The sequence below is a fragment of the Nicotiana tabacum genome, chromosome 6, assembly GCF_000715075.1.
Source record: "Nicotiana tabacum cultivar K326 chromosome 6, ASM71507v2, whole genome shotgun sequence".
Lineage (NCBI taxonomy): Eukaryota > Viridiplantae > Streptophyta > Magnoliopsida > Solanales > Solanaceae > Nicotiana > Nicotiana tabacum.
This window is the reverse complement of record NC_134085.1, coordinates 100257209-100266239: the sequence shown is the minus strand read 5'-3', so window position 1 is coordinate 100266239 and position 9031 is coordinate 100257209. Positions and strand designations below refer to the sequence as shown.

At 37.2% G+C, this 9031-nt stretch overlaps 1 pseudogene; it reads left to right on the top strand.

The window, feature by feature from the left end:
• The first annotated feature begins 1844 nt into the window (after window positions 1–1844).
• LOC107816094 (putative F-box protein At1g65770) lies at window positions 1845–4096 on the top strand (annotated as a pseudogene).
• The last annotated feature ends 4935 nt before the right edge of the window (window positions 4097–9031 follow it).

Below are 9031 nucleotides of genomic sequence, written 5' to 3'. Positions count from 1 at the left end.
TCCCTAATACACCATAGTACACCCAATTAACAAGTTATCAATTAGCCTGAAATTGCAATGACGAGCGACCAGCCTACTACCGTACCGCATGTGGCGTTTCTCCACGCCCTTCGTCCTTCCAAACTCCACAAATCACCAGCACAATAGGCTAACACAAGTGGACTACAAAACAGTATACTAAAAGTGAAATAAATCGAACTCACGGCTTCCGATTACCGTCCCTTGAGTTCTAACTATTAGAAAACAAATTTATCAACTTTCCTTGATATATAAAAGCTTAAATACAACAAGTAGACATTTTTTAACTATGAAATACCTTCCAAAACTCAAACTACAAAGAAAAAGAGAGGCGATATAGCGATACTTACGTGTAGGGGTCGTTCTACTGTTACCGCTTCTTGATTTCGTACCCGGGATGTTAACCTTATTTGAAACCCTTGTAGACAGCATAAGGGTAAGTTTATGGTCTTATTTTGGTCGTGATCTGTGGAAAAATGAATAAAGAGACGACATAAGGGATATATATCCACTTTTGAAAAGTCAAAGAGGTGCTAACTTGACACCCTAGCATTGGCCCTTTTTCCGATGCTTATATCTTTTTATCCGGATGTCGTATTAACAAACGGTTAAGAGCGTTGGAAACTAAATTTCAAGACCTTAAATTTGGTATATAATATGTCCCAAAAAGACCTCATATAACACACGAAATGTATTGCTCAAAAAGCTTTAGTGACACACCTACTTGTCACCTATGCAGTCTGCAGTCTCGCAAAACTGCAAATATCTCTCTACTTCGATGTTGTATCGATGAACGGTTTAATGCGTTAGAAATTAGACTCGTAGATATTCAATTTGATATGTAAATTATCCCATAATTCTAAGAATATTGGGAGAAAAGCTCCACTACATTTGACCTAAATTTCAGCACATTTATGAATGTAACTTGTGATGATCTTTGCCAATTTTTGTTCCACAACTCGCTTAACTTCAAAACATAACACAAGACTATCATAAGCCTAAATAACTCATAAAATAACCTCCTTATCATGTTAATAACCCTAGTCTCACCCCAAAGTGCATGTTATAACATTCCAAACTTATCGACTTTCGACGAAAATTATTTTTCGTTTAGCTTCTAAGCTTCCGAACCCTCTTGGTACTTGTTATTCATGATCTTAAAATTTTGTAACCTCCAAGGTAACACGATTAACTTACTTTATGTGCTTTAAAAGACGATCTCATTTTTGAGCTTACATCAATTGACTTACGTATACTCTCACGTACAAAGATATAGAGTGTAACTTTTTCTTTGCTCACTTCTTCCCTCTAGTGTACTTGATATATTGTTCAAGTAAGTTTTGAACTTAAATTTTTCAGAGTATGGATGAAGATGCAAATCAAGAGCTTGGATCCAACGGATTGGAAGCCCTCCGTGGAAGTGGACACAACAAGCATATCCAATCATTTTGACCTCAACAAACAAGTCTCGATATGACAATCCATATTAATTATTATTCTTATGCATTATTATTTACTCAAAGCTTTGTTTAATAATAATGATATTATTTTACAAATTTTTCTAATACATAACTCGGCATACATGTGCAACGTACATGCCAAGAAACTAGTATTTTCAATACATATATCATGCACTAAAATGTAATCTAATTTTTTAATTACAATAATTTATTTTTCTATGGACTGAAATAAAAGATACAATTAACTTGAAGATGGAAAACCAAATTCAAATGGAAACTTATGAAACCCTGCTTTTTTGGCAAAGGACACAAGTACACAACGACAATTTTATTGACTGTGGACAGTATTGAGGCCACAATATCCCTGGAAAAAAATTTAAAAAAAAAATGAGGCAAAACTAAGTAAAAGGGGAGACAGTAATTAGAGGGGTTGTGAGAAACAATCGGCGCAAATTAAATAGGATTCCCCATTCCGAATCTATGTGGGACTTTCTTCTCAGAATCTAGGGATTCTTATATATAGGAGGGTTGGCGTGTGCATCCTTAACCTGAGATTTCCTTCTTGTACGCCAATGGCGCGTGAGTGGTCGGAACTTCAACATGATCTGCTGGTTCTTGTAGGTAAGCGTTTAAATTTGATTGAAGGCTATCTAAATTTTTATGCGGTATGTAAATCTGGCACTCTACCGCCACTAAGAGCAATTTTAACAGTGACTTGCCTCGAGTTCCTTGGTTGATGTTAGCGGAGGAAGGAAATGATGATCCTTGTAGACAATTCTTCAGCCTCTATAATTGATAATAATTAGGTCGGGAATCCAAATTAGAGTAAGAATTGAACAACTAGAATTAAAGAGATTAAAATAAAGGATATGAGAAAAATTCAAGGAAAGAATTCCAAGAACTTGCAAGAACACAAGTTCTATAGCCTTGACAAGATCAAAGTAACAACGTCTTGATTTATGGAAGAAATCAAACGCCTTTACTTAAAAAGCAAATCAAAACAATAGAATCGTATCTTGACCGTTTTAGAGTAACTTGAAACAACAATTAATAACTAGTATTAATCACCTTCTAAGAATACCACAAAGAAATCAAAGATATCATAAAAGAGAAGTAATCTTACTACCTTGAAATAAATCTCAAAGCACAAGTAACAAAGGTTCAAAAGAACTCTCAAAGTATGATATACTTAATCAATAATCTAGTTCATAGTTCAAGGTAGTAAGATTACTTCTCTTTTATGATATCTTTGATTCCTTTGTGGTATTCTTAGAAGGCGATTAATACTAGTTATTAATTGTTGTCTCAAGTTACTCGTAAAGCAGTCAAGATCCGAATCTATTGTTTTGATTTGCTTTTTAAGTAAAGACGTTTGATTTCTTCCATAAATCAAGACGTTGTTACTTTGATCTTGTCAAAGCTATAGAACTTGCATTCTTGGAAGTTTTTGAAATTCTTTCCCTGAATTTTTCCCATATCCTTTATTTTAATCTCTTTAATTCTAGTTGTTCAATTTCTTGTTGTTATTGCTTCCATATTTACTTCTCAAATTCTTACTCTAATTTGGATTCCGTTATCAATAATGGCATGGTTTTGCATAAGCGGATTCCAAAGGCCACCGGAAAACGATGTATGGAGTCTATGGGATGGCTTATTACTGTTGGAGATGACGAAGGTGAAATTAATTTGCTACATCCTTTTTCCGGTGTTCAGTTTGAATTGCCGCATCAAAATACCACCGAGAATTATGATAACCACGCAACGCTTCACTTAATGACCTTCTTCCAAAAAGCAGTTTTGTCAGGTAGTCCTCATACATCGGACTACATTCTCATGGTCATCGAGGGAGACATCGACTTTCTCAGTTTTTGGAGACCAGGAGATTTGAGATGGACCAGAATTGAGGAACAAACCCCTCAGTCTACAATTGGTGATGTGGTACACTTTAATGGCCATTTTTATGCATTCGATTTTTTTTGGCCGCGTGATGTTGATGGCCCTGAACCCACTAAAACTCACATAGTAGCTCAGCAACCATTTGGTCCTAGGGACCCTCGAGATAAGTTATACATCCTAGAATCATTAGGATCCTTATTTGTAGTTGTGCGCGTTGGTGGCCGAGCAAGGCACGTCAAAGATGATTACGACAGGATTCCACTGACCTTTATCCCAGTAGAAGGTGTTGTGGCGGAGCTAACATATGGGACAACCGATTTTCAAGTTTTCCAGGTCGATTTAGCTTCTGGCAAAGTGACACGAACCAAGGAATTAGGGGACAGATCTTTTTTTTTTCTAGGTGCTAATGCTTCTATTTCGGTCCAAGCTTCTCAATTTCCAGGAATCAAGCCCAATCATATTTATTTTACAGACGACTATTGGGAGACATACCTCCACTATGAAGAAGGAGGCGGGTTGGACATGGGGGTGTTCAGCTTAGCAGATGGAAGTATCCAGCCGCATTACAAGGGCGTTTCCCTCAGTCATTTTTGTCCTCCAATTTGGGTCACACCAACTCTGTGTTAGAGTTAGACACCTTCTTTATTTACTCCATTTATTATCTATATGTTCTTGTTTTACCATAAAAGTAGACTTCTTTTAAAAAATAATATCAAGCTGTCGTTTTGATTGATGTAACTTTCTTGTTTTTCCTGTTAGTAGTTGTTTTGCTGCGTTGCATCGAAGTATGTTGAGTGCATTACTGCCTGTTTCTTTTTTCTATATCGGTATTGTCCTTATTCTCAAACTTCTTACTTGAAACTGATCAAGATCTGAGGTGCAGTCTCCATTGCATATCACTAAGTAACCATCTTCTAGTAGAAGACAAAAACAGAGAAGCTCCGAATCACGTGAAGTGAAATTAATGCAAGGACTTAGCGCTTTCACAACTACACACTTCAATATTTCTCTCCTTCGAAGTTAATTTTATTTATTATTGATCAGTATTTGTAGCATATCTACTTACATATTAGTAATAGTAAGATTTAGTATATTACAGTTATCTTTCAAGTGATATGAATGTTTTTTTCTCGGTTTTCACCCGGTGATCGGTTCGCTTTGAATTTCCAACTAATCCGATTTGGCCCACATATGGTCCATTAAATGAAGGAGCACAACCTTTAATTAAAGATAGAGAGATCATATTTGTTGCAACCCAGAACCTTTGAATAATAGTGACTTGAGTGTTAAGAAAATTTATAGTATGAGTTTATAAAAGTTAAACCTTTTAATATTTTTACGCTGTCAGAAGGTCTAATTATGGCTTGCATCTGTAATTTGTATGGTCCTATAGTTTCTTCTCATGAAACTGCTACTTACTAAACTGGAATACTGGATGGTGCACATTATCCTCAAAAGGCTAGGCACTGTCAGAATTCAAAAATAATATAGTTTCTTTTTCTTATTAATTTTTAATGTAGAAATTTATTCTTGACCGATGATCTCTTCCTCAAATTAAGTATTGCATGATCCATTTCAAAGATCGTAGGGTTTAGGGCTGAGCATATTTCGGGTAAAACTAATAGTCTGAACCGAAAAAATATTAACGAGTTATCAGTACCGAGTTATTGAGTTAATGATTTGGTAACAATTTAATGTTATTTGATTATTGATTTATCGGTATCGGACAATCTGTTTGTCCAATTTTATTAATGATTTATCCGATCGATAACCAATTAAGCAATACCTGATAATCAAAATTTATTGGTTCGATTATTGGATAAATTTATTCAATGATAATTAAGATGACGAACTGATAACATTCAAAATCGAACTGAACAGACTGATACCCACCCTAATAGGATTATATCTAGAATTATGAAAAATTTACCTAGCTATACTGTAATAGAAATTTATTTACTACTTTTCTTTAGGTTCCTTAAAAATTACATTCTCTATCTATATTTATCAGTTATATAAAAAAACATTAATAAAGAGAGCATCCCTTAAAATTAAGATGTAATTAATATAGCCCTCCCCCTCCCCCTCCCCCACCCCCACCCCAAACTCTTTTGTATATCAGTTATACAAAGCGCCTAAAATCACGTTTTGATCTCACTTTCAAAAAGATTTCGAAATATATTTTTCTCTTTCATACAAATCAACCCAAATCTCTCCCTTTTTATACAAATCCATAGACATTATCTGTCATGCCCGAACTTGGGCCTGGACTTAACACGACACCCGGTACCTGACCAAGCGAACCAACTGGATGGATGAATTAACAAGTGATATCATAACATACTGAGTGCAGAAGATAAACTAACATATGCTGATATACCGAAAGTTTGAATGATAAAAATCAAAGTGCGAAAACACTAACATAAGTCTGAAACATATCTGTAGCCAATATTGCTTAATGTGATAACCCTGCGACTCTGTCTAACTGCTACTTTAGTCTATGAAGCCTCTAATTGTAACGACCCGCCCTATCGTTTCGAGAGTTATAGCCCCGTTCCCCCATTTACTGTTCCTATTGTGGCTTTTATAGCTGTTATATGACTTACCGAGTTAGTTGGTTCGGGTCCGGAAGGATTTCAAAATAAATTGAGACACTTAGTCTCATAATTGAAAGCTTAAGTTGGAAAAGTTGACCGGATATTGACTTATGTGTAAATGACTCCGAAATGGAGTTTTGATGGTTCTGTTAGCTCCGTTGAGTGATTTTGGACTTAGGAACGTGTCCGAATTATGATTTGGAGGTCTGTAGTTGAATTAGGCTTGAAATGACGATTGTTGAATTTTTGGAAAGTTTGACTGGGAGTGAATTTTTTGATATCAGGGTCGGATTCCATTTTCTGAAGTTGGAGTAGGTCCGTGGTGTCATTTGTGACTTGTATGCAAAATTTGGGGTCAATCGGACGTGATTTGATTGGTTTCGCGTCGGTCGTGGAAATTTGGAAATTCGAAGTTCATTAGTCTTGAATCCATGTGTGATTCGTGTTTTTGATGTTGATTGAGGTGATTTGAGGGTTCGACTAAGTTCGTATAATGTCTTGGGACTTGGTGGTATGTTTGGTTGAAGTCCCGAGTGGCTCGCGTGTGTTTCGGGGTGAGTTTTGAGCGAGTTTGATCATTTCGACACTCTGATATTGTTCTGTAACTTTCGGGTGTCCAGGGGCACATTTTGGAGTGTTGAGGCAAAGCCTCATGTGTGGAATGTAGAGGAAAAGTGCGGACCGCAGAAATCCTCTTGCGGCTGCAAAAAGAAGGAAACTGCAGGTTCGATGGTCTGACTTCGGAAGCTTATATTTTTTATCTTTTAATCTATAAGGAATTTGGAGATGAGCGAAAAATGAAAGTTGTCCCTTTGAATCTAGTTTTCAGAAAGTTAAACCATTCATCATTTGGACATTTGTACAGAAAGTGATTGTCAATTTACTATAACCTGGTTAGTCCAACCACCATGGATGTACGACCGCACAATGTGGGATTTCGTCCGCGGAACCTGGGAAGTGCGGTCGCACAAGAAAATGTATGGTCAGCAAAATGGGAGGTCAGACTGTGTACTATATAAACAAGGATTAGGGTATTATTTCACATTTGGACTTTGGGAGCTCGGTTTGTGGCGATTTTTCAAGAAATTTATTGGGGTAAGTGATTCTAACTCGGATTTGGTTAATATACATGAATATATCATTGGTTTCATCATTTAATTAGTACTTTGAGATGAAAATTTGGGAAAAATTATAGAAACTTCATAAACAATAATTCGGGGATTTGAAGGTCGAATTATGATCGGATTTGACTAATTTTGGTATGGTTGGACTCGTGATTCGAACTTTGTGACTTTTACCCGATTCCGAGACGTCGGCCTGGGGGGCAACTTTTGAGTTGACTTTTTGACTTTTGACTTAAAGCTTAGTATTTTCTTTTGGAATTGATTCCTTTAGCTCGTTTTGATTGTATCGAATTGTTTGTGGCTAGGTTCGAGGCATTTGGATGCCGATTTGCGAGGCAACGGTGTGTTGGAGTAGAGATTTGCTCGGATTAAGGCAAGTAACACTTCTAAACTTGGCACTGAGGGTTCGAAACCCCGAATTATGTGCTATATGATTGGTGTTGAGGTGACACATATGCCAAGTGACGAGCGTGCGGGCGTGCAACATGAGAATTGTGACCTTGTCAATTCCATGGCACTGTATAGTGGTTCTATATTATTGATATCTGCATTTTCATCATGTGATAAAGTAATTGAGCTGTCAATCATGCTAGAGATCATGTTTAGGCTATATGCCGGTACTGTTGGAACCCATAGTGGTCGTTTCTTGCTGTTGACTTACTGATTTCATTGATATTTTGGACTCAGTCATATTCATTCATTCCATATCATATCTCAGTCTCTATTTTTATTTATTGATACATTATATCATCATGTTCGGGCTAGTTTCATGACATAGTGAGCCCGTAAGAGAGACTGGAGAGATTGATCACTTAGTGAGGCCGAGGGCCTGTTATGAATGACAATTATGGGATCGGGCTACACGCCGCAGCGATTATGCTGATTTAAGTTAGCGCTTGGGCTGAAGGATCCCCTCCGGGGTCTGCACATACCCCAGTGAACGCGGTTGATTATATTGAGGGATGGATCCTCCTTGTACATGGATCTTGTCTGAAGCATTTATATACCTGGGGATCGATCTTTCCCACGGGCTGGATTGGCCCTATTCAGTACAGAGTGACTAATGGTCAGTTGATGTATATATTCCGGGATGGATCTTCCTTGGGTCGGATTGGCCATATACAGTACTGAGTGATTGAGCATTTGAGAGTGTGAGCATATGAGGTTGTCTGCATGGTGCATCACATACAGCATGTGCACTGGCATGTAGAAGTAGAGGAGTATATTCTTCATACCATTCAGATTTGATCTATCTTACTGTTTTGTGTTTATCTGTTGAAATTGAAAGTATGCCTACGTGAACTATGTCGGTTGAGTTCGTCACTACTTTCAGTCCAAAGGTTGGATTTGTTACTTATTGAGTTGGTTGTACTCATGCTACACCCTGCACATCGTGTGCAGATACAGATGCTTCCGGTCACAGTACCTGCTGAGTGTGGAGTCGGGATCTTGGGTGACTATCGAGGTAGCTGCATGGCGTTCGTAGACCTGGACTCTCTTTCATTATCTTTACTTATGTTTCAGTTCTTATTCCTTAGACATTGTAGTAGACTGTATCCCTGTATATCTGCTCATATACTTGATGACATCCCGGTTTTGGGAGAGATTTGTATTGATTAGCGAATTTTATTCTGTTTTTAAAAGGTTTTCTTTAAATATTAACTGCTTCCGTATTTTCAAAGTCTTTATTGTGTTGAAATGGCTGAGTAGTGGCTTGCCTAGTTCCATGATAGGCACCATCACGACGATTGGGTTTTGGGTCGTGACACTAATGAAGTATGAAAACACTAACTGCATGTAAATACTGAAAGACTGTAAAGCAAGGGTAATGCCCGAAAGAATTAAGGCTCACCAAATAGCTGGTACGAGAATCCTAGCGCTCTGAATTGTCACTTGTAAATCGTTACCTGCATCGTAAGATGTAGGCCCAGGCAAA